Source organism: Colius striatus, chromosome 3, assembly GCF_028858725.1.
Source record: "Colius striatus isolate bColStr4 chromosome 3, bColStr4.1.hap1, whole genome shotgun sequence".
In the NCBI taxonomy this organism is placed as follows: Eukaryota; Metazoa; Chordata; class Aves; order Coliiformes; family Coliidae; genus Colius; species Colius striatus.
The window spans coordinates 29018855-29043438 of record NC_084761.1 but is presented as its reverse complement, the minus strand read 5'-3'; positions in this window follow the sequence as shown (position 1 = coordinate 29043438).

Genomic DNA, 24584 nt, shown 5'->3' with positions numbered 1-24584 from the left:
GTGTTCCTGTGTAACCTAATCTAGGTGGACCTGCTTCTGCTGGGGGGTTGGACTAGATAATCTCTAAAGGTCCCTTCCAAACCCCTACCATTCTATGATTCTATAATTTTACTGAAGCCAATTTAAATCACTGTTTTTAATTATCCTTCAACTAATGACCTAGTTCGACTGAAAAGGAGTATTTTGCAGAGGTCATAGTTGTAGAGATTGAAAAGCCAACAAGAGCTTGAATTCTCAATAATCATTAACATAAACACTCATTGTTACATAGGATCTGAAAGTGATAAAGCTTAGACTAGTAAGAGAAATGGGATCGTTTGAAAAAAATGTTTCCTTGGGATTTGTGCCTTCAAAGATCTCTCACATACATGTGAAGTAATATGTTTGTGCTCAAGACAGTTTCTGCTCTCTTTTTAAATTTCTGTTAAAATTAACAAAGACCTGAAATCTTTCAAGAACCAGGATCCAACGAAAAACAGCATGTCTGCACCCTATGGTATATTGCCCTTGGAGTTTCAGAAACATGATCAGAGACATAAAGACTGGGTCCATTTTAGATGGACTGATCAATCACATGTGTGAAAGAATCAACATAAGAGAGAGGTATATAGGAAAAAGTCTGATAGACCTTTGAGGTGAAAGTGACCTTCTTGTCTATATTCATCTCTTCTCAATGTTTTCTATTCCTAAGATCACTGGAAACTTGCAGCATCTGATGTACTCTGTTGCTTAACAGATGGATCCTGATGGTAACTTCCATGGTTTAAGTGCCATTCTTTTGCCATTTTCTTACCTTGTACTAGCTTTAAATTTATCTTCCAGGTTTCTCTATTGCTGCTATTATGTAAATAAAATTTACCAAAATGTTGTTTTAAAAGTTTTGATAATTTAAAATGACAAATTGTTCATAAACATAAATATAAAAGAAAAAAATCAGACAGATATTTTGATCTTTTATATTGATCATTTAGAAGCTGGGAGAAGGAGGAAAAAAATCTTGGTCCTTACACCCAATGTAGAGAAATTAATTAAAATCTCCCATATTTTTTTTCAATGATTGAAACATTTTATCAACATACTTAAAATGAACAGATTTCTTTTTACCTGTGGCTGTACTGTGGCAAGGATGAACCAAGCTTAGCCACTGCTACAGAGTTTTCTGTTTTTAGATGGGTAGAGATAGTTAACTAGTGGCTGTTGGGTACATGTCAGGTGTATACAGAGGCCAGAAATTAGACAAGTGCCTGTGTCTAAACCTGTGTTTCCTAACTGTTTCACTCCACATCTCTTCTGCGACTTTTAGATTACTGTTCCAAGGTCCGTAACCACCTATATCATCTGTACTGGCCCAGTGGGTGCCTAATGCAGACAACGTAACTTTAAGGCAACAATCAAGTTGGGGGAACTAATTAAGATGCTTCAAATTTTGGCCTGGGTCTGCAAACCAGCTCTCAAGTTCAACTTTTAATACAGTTACTCTTCGTTAAGGTAGTAAAATACATATTGCAATTAAAAACCATATCTAATACACTACAGCATGGAAGAAAGGACTTCAGTTCTTTAGATTAGACTGTAGTCTCAGATTTGTAAACAAATGAAACAAAATCTCATCCATCTTTAGAAGTATTTCTACTATATGACAATAGGGTTATCATGTCCTTTTAGAAACAAATTATGCTTATGTTTTAGTAGAATTTATACAATTTGCCAAAAATTTGTTTATTCTTAGATTTATATATTACAGTATTCTCCAGCACTTTGTTTTAGCTTACCTAGTTCTTTTATTTAGCTAATTTCCTGCTAAGTTTCTATCATCTCCCCAGTTCAAGTTGCAGGGAGATCAAGAGATAATCAAATCCATTCACTTTACATGTCTTGAGGCCAAACATCTGCCTGAATAGGATGCAAAATATGTTGAAAGATTCTGGCTTGTTGCTTACAAATTGTTTTTCCCCTCTTCACATGCCTGTGATGTACTTCATTTGAAGTTACTAAAATGAATTTTAAAGGATTCTTCTTACAGAAGCTGCTTCATTTTGACTAAGTTCTATTAGGACCCAGTAAGTGCAAAAAGCCATTGAAAGTACAAGATTATTTCTCTAAGAGAAAGGTCATATAAATGTAAACCCTCTCATTTTAAAAAATGGGACTATCCTATCTTCATAGAAGGTTATTATAAAGAAGTCCTTCCTTTTGACTCAGACTTCAGTTACAAATAACCTGCTATGGCACAAACTAGAAGATTAACAGATGGATGGGTTACAGCTAGATCTTAATAGTAACGGATATCATCTGTGTCATAGCTTTCAAGAAAAAACAGATGCTTGTTGTCATTGTCTCTGCGTCTTGTTTTACAATTAAATGTTTCTTTAGCACACCCCCCCCAAAAAAAAAATCATGAATACTACTCAGTGTTTGGAGTATTCTGCTTGGTTTTCCCCTGAAAATAAAATGTTAAGGCTTCCTATTCATTTAAGTCAACCTTAATGTATATTTATTTTGGACAACACATGCATAGAAATTCTAGAAGGAAACAAACTTAACTGAATAAAAGAGAAAAAGCTCACCCACTCAGAGCAGTCACGTAAACAGTGGTGAACAGTGTAGCTTTGAGCTTACTTCCTTCTTTGACCATTCTGCCTGGCTCTCTGCAAGAAACAAGTGTACCATCACTCAAAATAACAAAACACTCAATCTCTTCTTCAATTGAGATCAGATCAACTTAATTTCACAGGGAAAGCAAGAATTATTAAATGCCTCAGACAACTATGCAACTGTCCTTTGTTTACAGTCAGAAAAGCAAGATATTTTCAACTAGACTGTAAAAAAAAAATTAACACAGAGATCAGACTTTAAAAAAAGAACTAATATGAAGGACTTCTGTTGATTCTGCTTTCCCAAAAGATACGGAATTTTTAAAAACATATCAGGTTTTTGAAAAGCTATGAAAAGATTTACTGTTGAAATATAGAAAACATAGCAAGAATTATGATTTTTAGTCAATCTTTAGCAGTAATTTTCCTTTGCATTGAAACAGATTTTATCTAAAGTAACTTTACAAAAATGAGGTGAGAAAAAGAGTACAGTTATTCAGAAACTTTACAGAATGTGTGAACAGTTGAAGTAACAAAAATTTAGAAAGTATGTAGTCACCACCATACATGACAGTGTGAAGACCTTGAAACTTTGTGTACATTAAAAAAAATGAAAAATTATTTTAAATAGTGAAATGTAACAGGCTATTATGTGATATTGGATTCGAACCAATGTTTCCTTCTACTAGTTTCTTTTTGACTAGACAGTTCAAGGGTGTTTTTTCTGCTGCTAGATGAACTAGCTAGGAAAAATACCATAATGTTATGTACACAGTTTACAATCTACATTTATCTTTTCATTTTTGTCATGGTTGTTTCACACAATATGCTTGTGAAAATCAGAATGAGGTGAGATGACAAAATAGTTTACAACATTGTTACAGGGTAAGAGATGAGAAGGAATGGCTATCTTAATCTATTTGTGGTTTATCACTGCAGCATCTCAGCATGACCTCTGACTTCTTTGAATACATTTTCTCTTCAAAGTAGTATATAAATTGAAATTAAAAAGGATATTTTTTCCATAGTGAAAAATATAAATAAATATCTGCATAATAAGCAGATGAAACATACCATAACGAAGTATTTTCAGACTTGAGTCAGAAATAAGTCTCACTCTTCAATGCTGTTACTTCTTTCTATAATTCAATTTCTCAGTTTTCTAGAAATAATTTTAGATATACAGACTACTGATTCATTTGATTCTATTGCATACTTCATATCAATCTGTATTTAGATGATATGGGGTGTGTATGTCAGAGTTATTTTCATTTTTAGCACACTTACTTTGTGGCTAAGCAGTAGCAAGGGAAAAGAACAGATATAATTATTAAAAATTACTCCAATTTTGGGCTTCATTTTCGTCCCTAAAAGCATGAGAATTCTTCTATAATAAAATACATTTTCTGTCTTCGTGAGTTTTCCTCTGCCTTGTGTCCATTGGCACTTGAACATGTTTAAAGTTTTTAGCAATTTTCTAATGTAATTCCACTGATACCAGTGAAAATGTGGAAATCAATGAATCAAAATAATGAAATTACAGGTTTCTATTTTTTGTATTTAGATTGTTTTTAACTAGTACTCATTTAAGTGGCATATAACTTAACACAGGAATCACCCTGAATTCAACAAATAAGATGATGCATTCTTGTTTTCAAGATACCATGGCTTCTTTATACAATCATTTTTTTTTTTCTTATTTCCCCTCTTTTCCTCACCTTCCATAAATATACATTAAGCCATGAAATGAATACTCAAGATACATAGAAAGTAAGAACTCTAGGTAGCACAGAGATTGCAGACTGGTCATGGGATAACATGACTTAAGACAAATGAAGTTTCTTGTCAATTTATAAGAAGAAAAAGTCTTTGAAAAACTGGAGAAAATGTTGATGTTGAGTTTGCTAGACTGTTAAAAAGATTTATCAAAAGTTTGCAGAAGTAGCATAGACTATATCCCATTGTTGTTAGACAAACACAATTTTGAATGAATGAGGCAGGCAACTCTATAAAGAAGAGTTGATGGTGTTCTGGTAAATGCTGTCTGACAAACACTGTCTAATCAAATATATTTAAAAAATGGCTATGTTTTTAGTCAAAGACGTAAAAACTTAGAAATCCAAATCCATTCTGATTTTTAGTCAATCTTTAGCAGTAATAAAAAATAAAAATATAGAAAAATAAAAATAGAAAGTAGAGATAGAACTATATCAGAGAATCAAATAACTGTGCTGCACTGTCAGTAGCAACATGAAGAAAAGTGGCAGATGATACCAGAAACTGTGAGAAACTGCTTGGGTCCCAGGTTAACACACACAAACATAGCTCAGGAGCTACTAAAATAGTTTTTACTCTACTTCCCTGTCTTTTATGATGTCAAGTCACTTTTACCAGGAAGATCAAATCAAGTGTGGCCAGTTTAAAGATGATCGGCATTTCTCAGATAAGTATCTAAATGGAGAGAGAACATTACTGTTTCACATTATATGATACGTCAGTGTTACTCTTTCATTTATAGGTTATTCTCTCTTTCAGAAAGAAGCTGTGCTCTCCTCTTCTTGAAACTGTTGAGGAAGTACTGTCTACATTACTTCGTGTTTGACTAGAACAACATAGACATACTAAATACTTAAAAAAATAATTTTGCATAGAAACCACAGCATATATAATACACTCACCTGCAAACATCTCAGTTATTTTACTCTGTTACTTTCAGGTAGCAAACGTTGATCTTTTCAATATATTTCATGTTCAGTTTACTTAAATACTGTATTTGGTAAGCATTTAATTCACTAATTTGTAGCAGTTGTGTGAAACTAAACCATTAGACTTTGTCTCAAGAATATTTTGAACTTTTGTAGCTAAGCAAAATTAAAGGAGTAATGTAAAATATTTTGAAAGAATAAAAAAAAAATCTAATACGGCAAATAATACATCCATATCCTCCTAACACCTGCCTTTACATATTTGTAAACATTAATGAGGCAATCTTACACCTCAGTCTCCTCTTCTCCAAACTAAAGAGCCCCAGCTCCCTCAGCCTTTCATCTGAAGGGAGATACTCCACTCCCTTAATCTTTGTGGCCCTGCACTGAACTCTCTCAAGCAGCTCCCTGTCCCTCTTGAACTGAGAGGCCCAAAACTAGCCTGTGTGAATTCCTGTGTGACCTACTCTAGATGCTTCTCCTCTGGCAGGGGAGTTGGACTAGATGATCTTTCAAGGTCCCTTCCAACACTTAAGATTCTGTGATTCTCATTGTATATAGTAAATTTAGTTAAGTTTTAAACAGTAAAAATTTTCCAAGGGAAAAACATGGATGAATGTCGTGGTTTGGCCCAGCTAGCACAGCAGCACCAAGACAGTCTCTTGCTCAGTGTCTCCCATTCACCCTCACCCACGTTAGACCCCAGCAAAATGAGAGTAAAAAGATAAGCAAGGTTGTTGTGAATTAAGACAAGGGCAGGGAGGGCTGGCTGCCAAATACAGTTCCAGGCAAAACAGACTGCAGTACTTGACTTAGGAAAGTAAGGAAAGTTTATTCTACTACCTACAAGAAACAGAACGGAACAAAAGCAGAAAAAAGGAGTAGGATGATGAGAAAATTACAACCAGCACTTGAAGATGTCCCTCCCTCATCCCTCCTTTCCTCCCAGGCTCAACTCACTGCTCCTGATATCTCCACCTCCTCGTCGCTCAATGGCTTGAGGGGGCAGGGAATGGGGGATGTGGTCAGCATCTCACAGATGGTCTCTGCCCCATCTTTCTTCTCAGATGAGGACAACTCCTTATATTCTTCCCCTGCTCTGAGACAGGGTCCCTCCCACAGGGCACAGTCATTAATACATTTCTCTGGTGTGGGTTCTTTCCAGCAGCTGTGGCTACTGCTGATACAAGGCCTCTCCTTTGGGACACAACCTCGTCTGGGCATAGTTTTAATGAATAAAATCACTGCTCCTGGCAAGGAGTTCTTAGCAAAATGAGTCTCTGCCCCAATACAGGGTCATTATCAAAATTAGTCTCTACCGCTGATGTGGGGTCTTTAAAGAAATGCCAACAAATCTCAGCTTCACCAGTCCTTTCTGTAGAATCCAGGGGAGTCTCTGCTCTAGCACATCTCCTTCTTTCTTTCCTCACTGACCTTGGAGTCCGCATGGTTGTTTCTCTCACTCTTGCCACTCCTTGCACCACCACCAGACAGAAAAGAAGAAGGGACAGAAGAAGGAAGGAACAGGAAAAACCCTCCCCTTCCAGCTTCATCTTAAAAAGTGATCATGGAGGTGTCAATTTACTCAGCCCCTGAAGAGAGTCTGGCTCAGAGCTGGGGAGAGTTTTGAGCAACTTCTTACAGAAGCCATCTTTACAGTTTTTTCTCCCTTACCAGAAGAGGCTGTCATGTCAAACCATGATTATGAAAAGAGAGTGGGCTCTGCACAAGGGGAGGAGATGTGAGAGTGCACTGACTCTGGATACAAAGTCATTGGCTGGTAGGAACAAACATCTCAGTAGTCTCTATGCAGCTGTCTGCTGCCACATACTCAAGAGCTAAGAAACCCCACCATACAGTCCATGTATTTTTCAGAAGTGGACTAACTCTGTTAGGAAATAAAAGGCTCTAAGTGATTTAAAATCTCGCAAAGGTTGATTTTTGTAAAACAAACAATAAGTATAAATAACATTACAAAGCAAAGTTTGAACAAAGGTTATGGAGAATGAAAAAAAATCTCATCACTTTCTATTTACTCTGAGTGTCTTCACCTTGTAATAAAAAATACTGGACATAATTCTAATATAATTTCATTTGAAGATAACCACAGGCACTTTTTAGCTATCTTGTTTGCTACATCATTCTGGTTATGGGAAATTCATCCATGTTTTACCCCAAAGCACCTGCTAATTTGGACTCAAAAAGAATATAAATTGTATAATTATTTCCTTTGTAACTTTTACACACCGGGTAGCATCCATAACATAATGGAGAACAATGACAATAGTTTCCTTGCTTTTAAATGCTATTTTCCTCACTTCAAAATGGCAATTTAAGTGTAAACAGTAGAAAGCGAATAAGGTCAAAGACAAGTAACAGAAATTTTGTCCGAACTGCTATCTTTTCATTAAGAAACTTTAAGGGTGAAACAAGGAAACTCCTAAATATCTGATACTGCTCATGTAACAGTGATTAAATGCATAAATCACTTTTATTCTGTTTCAAGTATATGACATGGTGCCTCAGAGTACTGGAGGGATACTTTTTGGTGTACAGTTCTTAAATGTGATTAAATGGATAAATAAAAAAACCCAACAATCTGGCCCTTAGGAAAGCTGTACTTACTTTGAATTGTCATGAGTTTTCCTTTGGATGCACAAATTCAGAGCACTTTTGTAGGTCCCTGTCTTAATCCAGGCTTATATGACTAGTTTAAATCCCCTACCATTCATTTTAAGGCACAAAACCCTATAGAAAATATCATTTAAGAGATTGCCATCAGTATAGTACTGCATGTGTTTTCAGTCACTTGACAGAAGTAAGTTTAAGTATTAAACATAAAAAATGGGATTCCTTCCTATTCTTTCTACCTTTGTAGTCTAAATACTTCTGTAGCATATTCTGGCAATGTAATGTTTAATACTAAGAATCTCATCCCTGCTGATTGGATCGGCCATCTGCCATATAGCCGTTTTACCTAGTATATGATGATAATTTACAGAAACTAAACGGACTTAACAATGAGTAAACTCTGCCAGTGTTAACATACACAAATATTAAATGATTCAAAATATTTATATAAAGAAATAATAAGGTAACCTTCACTTCTGTTCAGCCAAAGCCAAAAAGTAAATAGTTACAAGTTTTGGGGTTCTGTACCTCACTGCAACTGGGGATCTGTTAGGAACAAAAATGTGCCTTCATCACCTCATAGGATCTTTAGTATCAGATGCACAGATTTGTATGAAAGCATCAGAGCTCTGGTACATCTCTTCCTATCTACCACCTTCACCTAGATAGTGAGGCAGCTGCACAGCATGGCATGGTCTGAAACCAATCTCTCAGTCATTCACAGAAAGATCTCTTTCTTTTTCCACTAGTTATTGTCTATGGAACTGGGAGAACTTATGGTCAGCCAATGGGAAGACACAAATAGTGTAAGGGCACAGATCCAGGAGCCAGGATGGCTTCCAGGCCCTTCACTGCAGACCTGCTAGTGACGGGCAAATGATGGTGTGGAGGAGCAGTGCTTCACAGCCTAATCTGACTCTTCTATGCATGTTTGTTTGAAGATCATACTGTAGACACACTAGTTCACATTGCCAGATGACTCTCAAGTCTTATCAAAGGTATTCATGTGAAAGAGGTGCTTAACTGAACTTTAGGTTTTAATTAGATAACTTATTGCATTTTACAAGATTGAAGGATTTAAATTCATTAGATTATGATCATGTTCTTCAGAAAAATCTCACTTTCATGCAAAGTTCATTTTCTACATTTTATTTGTGCCTTAGCTCAGTTATTGCTTAGACGCAAAAAAAATCCAACATCAACTTTCATGCATACATTTGATATATATAAATACATTTGTGAATTTGGTTTTTAGGTTGCACACACTGGTATAAACAATGTTGTAACCCAGTAATGACTAGTTTAAAAACCTGTTAGTAAGTATGCAAAATAAAATCCTGAACCACTATATTTGGTAGCATTAAGCTTCAGAATCTTTCTGGAACTTATAGATTTAACTGTCAACAAACATTAAATGAGAGTTAATTTTCTATTAGCTAGATCATGATTACTTATTTTCATAGAAATTTATATGGACAAGTCACCATTCTCATGATCTGAAATGCACAAAGATTGGATAAATCTGAGGGCTGTATTTATTTGATGACTGTAATCCTGAAATTTGTGGATAGATTTCTTCCTGACAATGAATTATGACTATTTAATTGTATTTTTGTTTATCTAGCAATGTACTGTATTATTTTCTTCATTTTTAACAGAAATCTTTAAAACTATGTTCCATGCTTCTCTTTTGTCTTCTTCTATAAGAACACTGTTAATTATTCCTATTTTTACATCCTCTCAGTCACTATCCTCTGAAATATTTATACTGCAGAAGTGATGCAAAAGAGGCAGAGGAGGCAGTGTCAAATCTTCAGTTAGCATCAAGTTTTACAGCTCTGTGAAAGGTATGCTTTTATGTGAGACATGCGAATAAAAGTGGTAAATGAGTGTTCCTATGAAACTGTTTTGAAATTCTAGGGTAGGTTTCAGACCACCATGTAAAATGTCAGACTACAGACTGTGTAAACTATCATAGCTCCACTGAAGTCAAATTGAGGTTAAAGCATCGTGATTTTAATCTTGGCATTTTGTAGCCTCGCATACTGCAGTAGTCTCATACAAATCTTCATATATAATTTAACATTTTGAAGTACTCTCTTTTTTTGCCCTGTATTTTGACTGACAAACAACAACTTGCCTCCCGTAAGTTCTGTTGCATGACAGACTTTTTCTCTTCCTGCTGTGTGGACATAGGCCAAATTGCTTTTTGTGCTACACACAATTACTGTTACCTCCTCTACCTTTATGCAATACATTTTTTGATTGTGAGCAAACATGTTCACCCTCTTGGCTGTTTCCTGGGTCAGTATTTTGCTTGCTAAAGAACTGACTGTGATGAACTATATTAATAGCTTCCCTTTGTTATCAGATTGTATTCTAGGCCTTAATGACAGTTATTTATCACCAGTTCCAATTACCAACTAATCCCTAATAAATTCTGCTTTATCTTCTCACCAAAACAGCTGGTTGTCACGACATCATAAGAAAAGCCTTAGTTATCGTTGTCTTCTTTGATACATAATCTTTCATGTCTCCATTTCACAATAGCTTATTTGTACTTTTTTTTTTGGTACGTAATCCATACATGAGGATATAACAAATATGGTCTCCTATTGCACTCCTACCATGATAGTCTGCCTGTTACTGACCTTGTTATCTTTGGAAAGTAGAACAATTATGGCTTTGCACAAGCTGCAACAAACTATAAAAGGAAATAAAAACTTTCAGGAAATTATTACACATCAGCTACATCTGAGGTTTTGTTGCTAATGAAACCCGGTTATTCACATATCATAGAATCATAGAATGGTAGGGGCTGGAAGGGACCTTTAGAGATCATCTAGTTCAACACCCCTGCAGAAGCAGGTTCACCTAGATCAGGTCACACAGGAACATGTCCAAGTGGGTCCTGAAGACCTCCAAGGAAGGAGCCTCCACAACTCCTCTGGGCAGCCTGTGCCAGGGCTCCCTCACCCTCAGTGAAATAGTTTCTTCTTATGTTTAAGTGGAACTTTTTGTGTTCCAGCTTCATCCCATTACCCCTTGTCCTGTTGCTAGCTACTATAGAAAAAAAGGATGTCCCAACCTCCTGACACCTAGCCTTTACATATTTATAAATGTTAATAAGATCTCCTCTCAGTCTCCTCTTTCCAGACTAAACAGCCCCAGTTCCTGCAGCCTCTCCTCGTATGAAAGATCTTCCAGTCCCCTGATCATCTTGGTGGCTCTGTTTCTGGACTCTCTCCAGAAGTTCTCTGTCCCTCTTGAGCTGAGGAGTCCAGAACTGGACACAGGAATCCAGATGAGGACTCACCAGGGCAGAGTAGAAGGAGAGAAGAACCTCCCTTTAACTGCTGGCCGCACTCTTATTGATGCATCTCAGGATGCCATTGGCCTTCTTGGCCACCAGGGCACATTGCTGGCTCATGTTTAGTCTATTATCAATCAGGACCCCCAGGTCTCTCTCTGCAGAACTACTCTTCAGCAGTTCGACCCCCAGTCTGTACTGGTGCATGGGGTTGTTCCTTCCCAGATGCAGGACTCTGCACTTGTCCTTGTTGAACCTCATGAGGTTCCTCTCTGCCCAACTCTCAAGCTGATCGAGATCCTGATGAATGGCAGCACAGCCTTCTGGGGAATCAGACAGTCCTCCCAGCTTGGTGTCATCAGCCAACTTGCTGAGGGTACACTCTGTCTCCTTATCCAGGTCATTGATGAAAATGTTGAACAAGACTGGCCCCAGAACCGATCCCTGTGGAGCCCCATTGACCACAGGCCTCCAACTCGATTCTGTGCCATTGATCACCACCCTCTGGGCTCTGTCATTCAGGCAGCTCTCGATCCACCTCACTATCCACTCATCCAAGCCACACTGCCTGAGCTTTCTGATGAGGATGTTGTGGGAGACAGTGTCAAAAGCCTTGCTGAAGTCAAGGTAGATGACATCTGCTGCTCTCCCTTCATCTAGCCAGCCAGTTGTGCCCTCATAGAAGGCTATCAGATTGGTCAAACAGGATTTCCCCTTGATGAATCCATGTTGAATCCCCCTGATAACCACCTTTTCCTTCATATGTTTAGTGATGACATTCAGGATGAGTTGTTCCATCACTTTTCCTGGGATGGAGGTGAGGCTGACACAGGAATATACTGACACAGGAATAGGGAACTTGCCAATTCTGGTATTAAAAAATCACACTGGTACACTTCCTCTGCAATTCTAACCTGGCATACAGGGTCTCATGTATTCCTACAAAGACCACATTTGAGTATGGATTTTCAGAAGATTCTTTGGGAGCATCTCAAAGTTTATACTTTCAAGGTGACAGATTTGTATGTTGAATAGGGTTACTTTGTTTATGGTCATTTAAAAAACCTGTGGCACATTTACCTTACACTGATGATTTTTTTTCCACAAAAATTTCTGGGGCATTTGTTTTCAGCAGTCATAAAAAAAAACCTTTCGTATTTGGTGGAATAGGTACAAAGGAAAAAACTGATTTAACTTAAAAATGGGTCTCCATGAAGTTCCATTTGTTCCAGTAACTTTTTTCATGGTTTACACCAAATAAGACTCGAAAGCTTCTAAAAATTCTGAAGCAATAATTATCTAAGGTATGTTATGCAATTAGTGCTGCATCTTTCCTCAAAGGACTATGTCAATATAAAGCACGTTTTGTTTTGTTTAAAAAGATGGATTACTACAGAAAAGCCTCCTGTATGCTTTGCAGTGAAGAGCAGATGGTGTGTTAATGCATAAAACATACAAAACTGTGTCTCAGAGTATAATTTCAAACTATGTTTAGTATGCAGGCTCTTTAAATTAAAATGTTAGTATACAAGCCTTTAGATCTTTCGTCTTTTATCTTCTCGCCATCAACAAAAAGTACACATAAGTAGAAGACAAAACAGAAATTTTAAATCTCTGTTGTCTAGCATCTCATTTTGTTTTTAGCAGCACCACCCAGACCTCAATGACAAAAATGTAGATCAAATCATTAGGAGTCAGTCCTGGTTTTTTAATTAAATATAAAGTAAAGTGTTTAGAGCACCAGCAACAAAAATTAAAACAAGAACTCAGCAAAAAGAGATCATGCAGAAGCATTAAGCTTCATACTTTCCGTTTCAAATGCATCAAATTTATCAGCTTTCCCTGAGAATGAAATACACACACTGTAATATATATACCCGTGGCTTTGGAAACACATCTCCAGGCAGAACAGGTACTTGCAAAATCAGTACTTGCAAAACCCTTGCTGTACACAAGGCAGTGCTTAAGGCTGTGATGGGAGACTAAGAGCACACAGAATCTATCCTAGACAAAGCACAGAAGTATTACCAGAGCTTGACTGGCTGAAACTAATAGGAACTAAGATTTGAAGAGCCAAGACTTGCATTATTATGCCACATCCTTGGAGAACGTGGTAAGACCAGGTGCATGGGGAGATACTGCTGTGCATCACTGGTACAAATTGCCTTATCATGAAGAGGAGGAAAATGAGGTCTTCTTCAGGCATTTGGAAGGAGTCTTGCATACTTTCAACCTCGGCTTTTCTGTAGCTCTCTGACAGACATGGATTCACGTTGGCAAGAAAATTAAAAGATGGTTTGACTCAAGACCACAGGCAAACTGAGGGGCAAGCAGGGCAATGACTAAAGGAACTCTCATCAAAGATATGTTTGCAGGCCACTTCCTTGCAAATACTCTTTCGTCCCTTAGGAGGTAGAGAGATATTAACTCACCAAGCACTTTTTACTTCCATAGTATGTAAAAAGAATTTCTCAAACTAGAACAGAAAGAAGAGAAAACACCAAATGACCAGAAGTATTCTGTGAGCTAGGGATTGTAGGAAAAAAAAGAAAAAAAAAAAAAGGAGACTAGATGGTGACTATGCAAAGAGTTAAGAAATCAACAGCATGCTTTCTATTAACATATGTTCCTAGAATGGAAAGAGTAATGTATTGGTGCAAAATTGTGCATAATTCATGCAATATATGTATGAAGATTTTTTCTTTCTTTCATTTTTTTTAGGTAATACAGGCAGATTTCTTTCCCATGTAGGAACTGAGGCAATCATCATTGCAAAAAGTTTAATAGCTTTCAGACATTTTTTTTTTGCCAGTTTCTTCATTGTCATACTCCATCACTCAAATTTGACGTTTAAATTGAGCCTGCAAATCCACTCAAGCTGTAGTTCTAAATAGATGTGTTATCCTCAGGGGCTGAGTCAATACAAAACCAGAACACAAAAATGTTAAAGTATTCCTTAGAGAAGATATGTGTTCTGGTAAAAAAATATTCTAAATATGAATATCTCCTTCTAGGAAAGGCTAGAGAAATAATCAATTCTTACTAAAAGAAAACATCCTAAGAGTCCACAGTTCCAGAAAGAAATCATATCAAATGACACAATCTCACTGTAGATTAAAACTTTAAATAACAGCAAAACATTATCTATCCATCAGAGCATCAGGATGACAAATGCTTGTGCCACAAGTGAGCTATCTCTCAGCTGAAACCTACCTTCTTTAACAAGACGTTCAGAATGCTTTACAAGCAGGATACCACTGCACCTGAATGGCAATGTCATCTACGATTGCAAATATACACTTTCTTTTGTCTACCAAAATAAATGCCCTACATGATCAATACCAGACATATAAATCTAATCTGGCAGTTACCCTAACTTAGCACTTTTCTTCAGATTTTCCCCTGTACAGCACTTCTACATATAGATGAAACTCTTTTTTTCCTTTTAACACCCAAGGCAAACAGGTATGAACCTCTGAGATATGAGCTGATATTTCTTATACCTCTGTTCAGGTAAGAGCAGTGCAAATGTTAGTACTGAGGAGCACTATAGTTTGTTTCATCTCTGCCCACACAGATTCCTCTTCTGCTAGTAATACCAACATCAAATACACCCTGTACCAAATAAATTAATCAGTTCCATCAGTTAAGATGGTGGAAAGCATGAGAATTTGATAGTCAGAATGTGAGAAACTTTATTTTCTTCCAGGGTTTAGAATACTTCACTCAAATGTTATTCAGGTCACCCGTGCTAAAGGTCTGCAGAAGAATTTATGTGCTTAAATACTACATACATAGCATTTTTGCACCCGGATGTCTATTTGCCATCCAATGCTATAAGTTCCTTGGTTAATACTACTTGTATATCTATAACTGTGTTCATAACACAAAGTTCTTGTGTGACCTGAGTAGTAGCCAACTAACAAAAGTCAAGGCAAGCATTCCTCTGTCTGCTTTTGTAGCCCTGCTCTAGAATACAAACTCAAAAAGGCACTGGTTTGAGACCTACAAGAAAAGGTTAGGTGGTTCAGTGGATGTAATCTACTCCTTCTACTTGATGATCATGGTTTTCCCAGGAAGATTAAGTCTTTCCTGCTACTTTTTTGGATGGTATAAGAAACATCATGTCACTGAGGATGTGTCAAGTATACATAACCACAAGAAATATTTTCTCTTTAGTACTGATTTTCTATTTTCATGTGCAATGTGTTTCTGGTTGTTAAAGTCAGCTGAAATGAATAAAAATATCCAAGAATGTGTAGCAATGGGCCATTTTAACAGAAACTTTGCTTACACTTTGTGCTAAAGCGCATATTCCAATTGTATTAACACAAAATAATCCCATAATTAATAGTTAATATGAACAGAAGTATAATTTTAACAAGATTTGTCTATTTGAAGAAATATTACAATGCCAACTTCATATTTATTAAACTAAAAGCTTTTTTTCTTTTTTTCTTTATGTTTTATTCATAAGATCCCCTTTTGCTTTTTCAGTTTAAATAAAGAACTGTGATTATCTGTAAAACTGATTGCTTAAAGTAATTAATCATTTTCCTTATGAAATTTCCTAGGTAAATTAAGGATCTTATAATTGAAGAGTTTTCTCTTGTGTAAATGGAACATGCTGAGAGCCTACACTGAGAAATAACTGTAGTGCCCAGACCCCTAAAGCTGTTTCTTTTGTATTCTTTCACTAGAATTTACAGTTATCTGACAGTAGTGCAATAAAATATTGGCCTAGATTAATAGAAATATATTGATATACTTTTAATAACATGAATTTTCTGAAAAAGAAACTATTTAGTCACTACTTTAAAAAAAATTAATTTAATAAGAATATTTTTCTTGCACTCAAAGTTTATATTCTGTATGCAGGCCAATATAAACATGGCAGGTAAGCTGATGCATTTTTACAGGTACCTGAGCAAACCTAGGCTTGCTTTGAGTTACACCAATCTGTATGACACAGCTTGGAAGCACATTCAAAACTCTAGATTTCAGGTAGTCTTTTAACCAAAAGACTCCTCATTTTCTCCTAGATCAAAGTTAATACTGTGTGTTATCAGATACATAAGTGGAAGGAGAAAGGAAGAACATCAGAAAACCCCAAGACATTAAAGAGACAGGATGTATGTGTGTATATATACATGGGCTTAAGCATGTGAAAAAACACAAATGTCGAGACTGTTAAAATTAATAGATCAAAACATATCTGTTCCGTTAGCTCATTAAGAAAGAGCATTCTCTGAGATTCTTATTGACACACAGTAGTGAGAAACATAAAACATTAGAATATACAGAAATCCGTATGGAAATTTTGAAAAAAAATAGGAAGGAGTCAGAAAAAGGTGAGTAAGCAAGAAGATGTGGCAGTCAGTTAATGCAATCCTCACTGGAATAAATACTTGAATTGGTGATGAAATACTGAAATGATTGGAGTCAAACTCCTGTGGCACAGAGAAAGACTACAAATTTAATGAGAGTTTAAGAGGAGTACAATTGTAATAAAGTACTGTCTGCACTGATGCTTGATGGGGATTCAACTTTAAGTGGAAAAAACGCCTATGTTTCTTGTATTTGCATCTTGGAGATTTGACTGATTATTTACATCATAATCAAATATACAATATCATGTTTGTAAAACATTATATCTAACACAACCACCCCCCCCGCCCCACAATTAATGTAGTATTAGTGATTCAGATTTTGAATCCAGACATTCAGTTCCTGACAAGCTATCCTACAGATAACACGGGTAAAAAGAACTACAGAAATTCACAGTAAACTCTGAAAACTCTAATGTTACAAAGACTCTGTTGCGAAGAATGCAAAAATATCTGAAACTTTGACCTATGTGAGTTTCAACTAAGTAACAGTCCAAGTTATACAGTGTCCAAGAAAGACAAGAAAAAGCAATGATTAATTGCTGTACAGGTTACTATAATCCATGTCTTTCTCAGGAATAGATCAGATAATTTGTGTAACAATTCAATATATGATGTAATATTTTAGCTTTATGAAGGAAGACTTAGGATTGAAAATCAGTATCATCAGAAGCAAGGTAATTTCCAATGCTAGGTAACATCAGAGTCAAAAAAAGCAGACAAATTAGAACAAGAACTAATTAAAACCCTTGATGAAACATAATTTGGATTTTATTAGATTATAAAACAATTTAGAAAATTAATTTTTATTACTCAGTCTATGGCGCTTCCCTGACCAGGACTAGATAAAGAAACACGAGAAAACCGAGCTAATATAAAAGCCCCTTTCCTAAGGTGCTGAATATTATCAAGAATCTTGCAAGTATTACACAGTCATATTCAAATGATTCAGCTCTTTTCTCTCACAAAGCTTTTAATGAAGTCAGAAATTCTCTGATAACCCATGTATGGTCAAGATTTTCAGGATACAGACCACATAAATCACACACAAACAACCAAGCTAGGCTTAAACAAATTAACGTGATAACTGGCAGCAACATACCACAGCAATCTTCCTGTATAGTGTGTTCCTGCTCTCAAAATTACTAATTAAGTTAGGCAAAGCATGATGTTAATGGACACATACAGCTTCTAAAGCTTGAGAAAGCTTGAGAAATATTTCCTGTTCTAGCAAAGATGGCAAAAATAGCTGCAACTACTAAGTCTTGTACTCTTCAGAGAAAGGAAAAATATGCCAAACAAAACATCACAGCAACTGTTTCCTAAATTTCAGCTTGCTTCCTCAGCATCTGCAGGTTAGGTTTCTCTTCAGTCATAACCTTATTCTTGAAGTTTCCTACTAGCACCGTTACAGAGTTCCTCAAACTGTCAAAAGCCTCTGAGAATCCTGTCATCCAGTAGTGTGAGGCTGGGTAGGTTGTTTAGGGACTGAATAATATTTAATATTCTGAAAACAAGACTAGAAACTTACCTTTTAAGTATGATGTTCAAGTAATTTTCCTACAGTGAGAGGTATGCAGGCAGACATTTAAGGAACTTACCTGAGGATCTGCATCTTCAGTGAAAAAGATTTCTCCAAAGAACTTAAGTGGCTAGTAAAAATTTTTAAAGTGACAAAAGGCTTCACTTTCATTACATACAGTTCTCATCTGTGAGGTTTTTTTGATCTTTCCTGCCAAGAACAGTCAGTAGTTTTATTACTTTAGGTTATATATTGTAAGGTATAGTAGAGAGCTAATTTCTTTTAACTGCAATAAGAATTACATTCCTATGGGTATTCCCAGTTAGGGTATATTCATCTCAGTTCCCAAACTGCAAAACAGGGGTAACACCCCTTGGTTTTACAGGAATTTGGGAGCTTTTAAATATTGGAGAGTTGCTCAGCTTAAGACACATTAGTGTGTGAGTACTATAGACAGACTACTTGAAAACACATAGACATAAAGCAGAAAAGGAACAAATGGTTACTGAAATAGTATGAGAAGAAACATATACTATTATATTATTTTTTTTCTTGATCATGAAAGATCAGATAGCTTTTACAGCAAAAGCTGCTGAAAGTTTGCACACAGGAGAAAAGACTAGTCAAGATGTCTCAATACAAGTTCAGTATTTTAAGATCCACACTTCTGTTCTGTTTGTTTAAGACAGATTTCCAAAATTTAAATGCAGAAATAAGTATAGGAGGTTACCATTGAAATTTACATTAAGCAGAAATACTATTTCATTCTTAGAAAGTTAAGTTTTTATTCATACTATAAGCATCAAAACAACTTTATTAAATGCACACCGTTATAAAAGGCTGTATGCCAAAACTTGTAAAATGTCAATGTTGTGTTTTTCCTGGAATCTTATAATTAATTCATCATCAGAATAGCTTTGGGGCCTTATTCTGATCCATTTTCTAAACAGTGTTACCAGGAAATTATGTTCTATGCTTCTGTTTATTTAAAGAATATCACTGCTGAATTTACAACAAGCAAACTAGTTAAAGGAAAGCCTTTGGGGGAATGTACTAAATTAAAAATGAAAACACAAGGAGAGGAATATGGAATTTACAACCAGAAAATTCTAATAAAGGATTGTACATTTGGAGATTTATAGAAATCAGTACAACTTCTGTAAATACTTTCAGTATAATAAATAAATGATTGCTGAACTAAAAGACCAGTAAGTTATGTTACCACATCCTGCCTAAATGCTCCACCCTGTTATAACGGTAGGCTCCTATTCAGTAAAAGAGAAGATTTTGTTCATTACTGTAATAAGTAACATGAAAATTCAGAAATACTTACCTTCAGGTACTGACAAAGGGCCTGGCCCAAACACACTAAAGGTGATTATAATCGTTCCAAATATCTCAAGGGCATTGATTCAGAGATACACTATATTTTAGTGCAAATTACTCATTACTCTTCGATGGTCAGCTTCAGTGAGGTTGCCTTCAGTTACATTTGTCAAAAATGTTTTTTTGAAGTGAATTTAACGTTATGAGTAAAATGTATAAGAATAAAAATAAGTAAGTAGGACTATAGCAGATATAAAATAAGTCCTGGTCTTTCAGTAATGTTAGAAAGGTTGTTTCAATCATCTGCTCTAAATGGCAAAAATATGCATTCTGGATATTATCTTTGACCTCCTGTAGTAAAATTTCCATTTGGAAAGAAGCAAGATTACTAGAAAAAGAACATAAATAAACAGGGGGGAAAAAAATACAGGTTTTCCTGTAGCATATTCTCACATAAGATTTGATTCCATTCATCAGCTTGCAAGCTTCCCTGCTCCTAGTAGCTTAGTAAAGACTAGATGCTTGCTTGCAGTTCCACAGTACTCTTGCAAATCTCGAGTTGTAGTTAGTCCTGACTAACTACAAAGAAGATAACATAGTAGACTGGAAAGCTGGAAGACTCTCGGTGTTTCAAAGGCACCATGGATAAAAAGAACATAACTGCTATGAAGAGAAAGACACAACAGGGCAGCAGTAGCTTATCGGTTACATAGTATTTAAACGTTTGGATGTATCTCCCTTGTGTTGTACTGATGTCTCTGAAGTGTTCCTCTTACAATTTTCCTCTCCTCCCTTCCACATGTCTTGTGACTTCAAGTGCACAGTGTGTTTCCCATTCTTCCCTTACTCTACTGAACTGAAGAAGCAACAAGAGAAAACCCTGTTGAGACTAAGGCAAATTGAAAGGATATCAGTAGTCACTTGAATTTTGTCATAGATCTTCCTCTGTAAAGAATAGGAATGATCTGTGAAGCTAATTCAGATGATAGCCAGCAAACAGCAGCTTCTAACTTGACACATGTGTATGCACTAAAAACTGAGGGAAAAGATTAACAGGAGAATGGGACTGGAAGTAGCACATTGCAAAAGCTGTAATGGGCAGTATATTGCAACAGAGCTACTTAGAGAAGCGAGAAGAGGCTTCCAACAGTAACATAACACCTCCAAGATTTTCACAGGAAAGTTGCAGTTCATATGGATTCCCAGATGGCCAAAAAAAAAGTGCCATGATTTTGCTAAATGTCTCTTTCAGATCCAATGGTTCATTCTTCTCAAAGGCATTTTGTTTGGCTAATCCTTAGCTGTAAGTAGTAGGAAAGGTGCACACCGACACAGGAAAGAAAAAATAAAATAGATAGCTATGGCTATCAATTTCTGTATGTCCCAACAGAAACCTAAAGAACCACAGAGATTGTTCTGTATTTCACTGGGACAAACTATGTTCAGGATTGGTTACCATTTTGTGGAAGATCATTTAGAAATATGATGTATCCTACCTATATTTACCTTTTCCTGATCTTTTTATCAGTGACAGGAAGGATAGCTCCTTGACAATGCTCTGCTGCTCTTAGAGTCACAGAAAATTCATTTAGTAGCATGATCCTTAACAAATCAGCACATCAAAATGATCTAATTGCTAAGCTGCTCTTCATCATTTTCAAACATTCATGGAGGAAAGGTGAGGTGCCTGAGGACTGGAGAAAAGCCAATGTCACTCCAGTCTTCAAAAAGGGCATGAAGGTTAACCCAGGAAACTACAGGCTGATCAGGCTCACCTCCATCCCTGGAAAGGTGATGAACAACTCATCCTGAATGTCATCACTAAACATATGAAGGAAAAGGTGGTTATCAGGGGGATTCAACATGGATTCACCAAGGGGAAATCCTGTTTGACCAACCTGATATCCTTCTATGAGTGCATAACCGGCTGGCTAGATGAAGGGAGAGCAGCGGATGTCATCTACCTTGACTTCAGCAAGGCTTTTGACACTGTCTCCCGTAACATCCTCATCAGAAAGCTCAGGCTGTGAGACTTGGGTGTGTGTATGGTGAGGTGGATTCAGAGCTGGATGAATGACAGAGCCCAGAGGGTGGTGATCAACAACATGGAATCGAGTTGGCCTGTGGAGTTCCACAGGGATCGGTTCTGGGGCCAGTCTTGTTTAACATTTTCATCAACAACCTGGATGAAGGGACAGAGTGTACCCTCAGCAAGTTGGCTGATGACACCAAATTGGGAGGACTGGTTGATTCCCCAGAAGGCTGTGCTGCCATTCAGCAGGATCTCAGCCGGCTTGAGAGTTGGGCAGAGAGGAACTTCATGTGGTTCAACAAGTTCAGAGTCCTGCATGTGGGGAGGAACAACCTCATGCACCAGTACAGACTGGGGATTGACCTGCTGGGGAGTAGCTCTGCAGAGAGGGACCTGGGAGTCCTGGTTGATAATAAACTAAAAAAATGAGCCAGCAATGTGCCCTCGTGGCCAAGAAGGCCGATGGCATCCTGGGATGCATCAAGAAGAATGTGGCCAGCAGCTCCCCCTCTTCTCTGCCCTGGTGAGTCCTCATCTGGATTCCTGTGTCCAGTTCTGGACTCCTCAGCTCAAGAGGGACAGAGAACTTCTGGAGAGAGTCCAGAAACAGAGCCACCAAGTTGATCAGGGGACTGAAGTATCTTCCTTAAGAGGAAAGGCTATGGGAACTGGGGCTGTTTAGTCTAGAGGAGAGGAGACTGAGGGGGGATCTCATTAATATCTACAAATTGACCAATGGTTCCTAAGCCAGACATCAGCCTCCACTGAAAATGAAATGCCCTAGACCCTGGTGACAGAAAAAAGCAGGGCTCCACTTTGCAACACGCCCTCCAATGTCCCAGACAAAATCAAATTAGAAGCATTAGTAATGGAGGGCATAGATGAGCAACATCCAGGTTGGGGAACCTCAATATCATTCTACCACTAACTGCTCTAGGGGTAACAGGCAGTAGATATCATAAAAAGAAGTAGCAGGTGATCGTTGTGGGTGACTCACTTCTAAAACACACTTTAGACCCATTTTTTGATCAGACAAGGAGTCGTAAGAGGTGTACTGTCTGCTGGGAACTGAGATTCACAACATGGCTGAGTGCCATGTCTTTTCAGGCATGCAGGCTACTATCTCCTACTCTTCTTCCATGTGGGTGTGAACAATGTAATGAGTCATGATATTACCGCAATCAAGAAGGATTACAAACCCCTGAGGAAACAAGTGAAGGGTAGGGGGGCCCAAATTACCTTTTCATCCATCCTGCCTATCAGAGGAAAGGGCACACTCAATAATAGAAAAATCATGCAAGTTAACACCTGGCTTAGAGGTTGGTGTTGATGAGAAGGTTTCGTTTTTTGTGAGAATGGGACCTTCTTTAAGGACTGTAATTTGATAGGGCAAGATGGAACACATCTATATCACAACGGCACTGGTCCCTTTGGGAATAGGCTGGACAATTTGATTAAGAGGGCTTTAAACTGAAGGAAAGCAGGGAGCAAAATGGTATCCAACATCCAATTATCCCACCCAACAGGGAAAGAGGTCAGGGCAGGAAATGCAATGATAAGTGCTCCTCAGTTGCACACCAAGATGAGAAGCAGATGGCTGACTGCCCTGAGGGAGTGTCAAATGACATCCCATCCAGGGAAATCTGTGTGTTTGAGTAAGCCCCTGAGTTGCCTATATACCAACACACACAGTCTGGAGAATAAGCAGGAGCAACTGGTGATATGGATGCAGATGCAAAGCCATGACTTCATTGCAATTACAGGAACATGGTGGGACAGCTCCCATGACTGGAGCACAGCCATGAATGGCTATGTGTTATTTAGTAAAGACGGGACAAAGAGGTAAGGGGTTGGAGTTGCTCTCTATGTCAAAGAGCAGTTAGAATGCATTGAACTTTGTCTGGGCAGGGATGAGGGGAGGGCTGAGTGCTTGTGGGTGAGAATTAAGGTGCAGGGTAGTGTGGGTGATACTATTGCGATTACTACAAGCCAGCTGATCAGGAAGAGGAAGTGGATGAGGCCTTCTACAGACAGCTGGGAGCTGTCTCATCATCTAACCCCTGGTCTTCATAGCAGACTTCAATCACCCTGATATTTGCTGGCAAGCGACTTAGCCAAGCACATACAGTCCAGGAGGTTCCTGCAGTGCCTTGGTGACAAATTCTTGCCACAGGTGACTGAAGAGCCAGTAAGAGAGGGGTGTGCTGCTGGACCCTGTGCTAACAAATAATGAAGATCAGGTTGGGGGTGTTAAAGTTGGAAGCAGCCTGGGCTGCAGTGACCATGAGATGGTGGAGCTCAATATCCTGTCTGGGAGAAGGACACAAAGCTGGGTTACAACTCTGGACTTGAGGCGAGATGACTTTGGCCTCTTAAAAGACCTGATTGGAAGCACAGGACAGGATTCTACATGGTAGGAGAGCCCAACAAAGCTGGTTGATCATATGCCCAAAGGCTAATGGCATTCTGGGGTGTATTGAGAAGAATGCATCCAGCAGGTTGAGGTAGGTTTTCCTCCCGCCCTGTTCTGACCTGGCGAAGCCTTATTTGGAGTATTGTGTCCACTTCTGGGCTCCCCAGCTCAAGAGGGAAAGGGAATTTCTGGAGAGAGTCCAGCACACTTGCTACTAGAACATTAGGTGAATTTTGCCTGAAAACCTGTTTGGCTTGTGTAGCGATTGGTGGAAGCTAATAGATCTGAATAGCTAATTAGCTAATAGCTAATGTATCTGAAAACTCAAAAGTTTAACAGTTGTTTTTTTGGCATAGTTGGTTTGATTTTTACTTGAAGTTTGTTGTTTTTTTTGTTTTGGTAAATAAAGAGCAAAGCTGTTGAAACACATGGAAAAAATACTTGGGTATCTAGTGGTGCAACATATAGAAAAATCATAAAGAAGGTTAGGGCAAGAAACAGCTTGGGGTGTTTTCACTCAATATACAGTTCTAATATGGGAATCCATAGCAGTATGTTGAACACAAGGTTCTCTGTGTACACAATTATAAGAACGGAATTGGGATTCAGAAGTTAGAAGATTGAGCTAGGAAAAGCTTAAGCTTAGGAAAACCTTTTTGTTAAG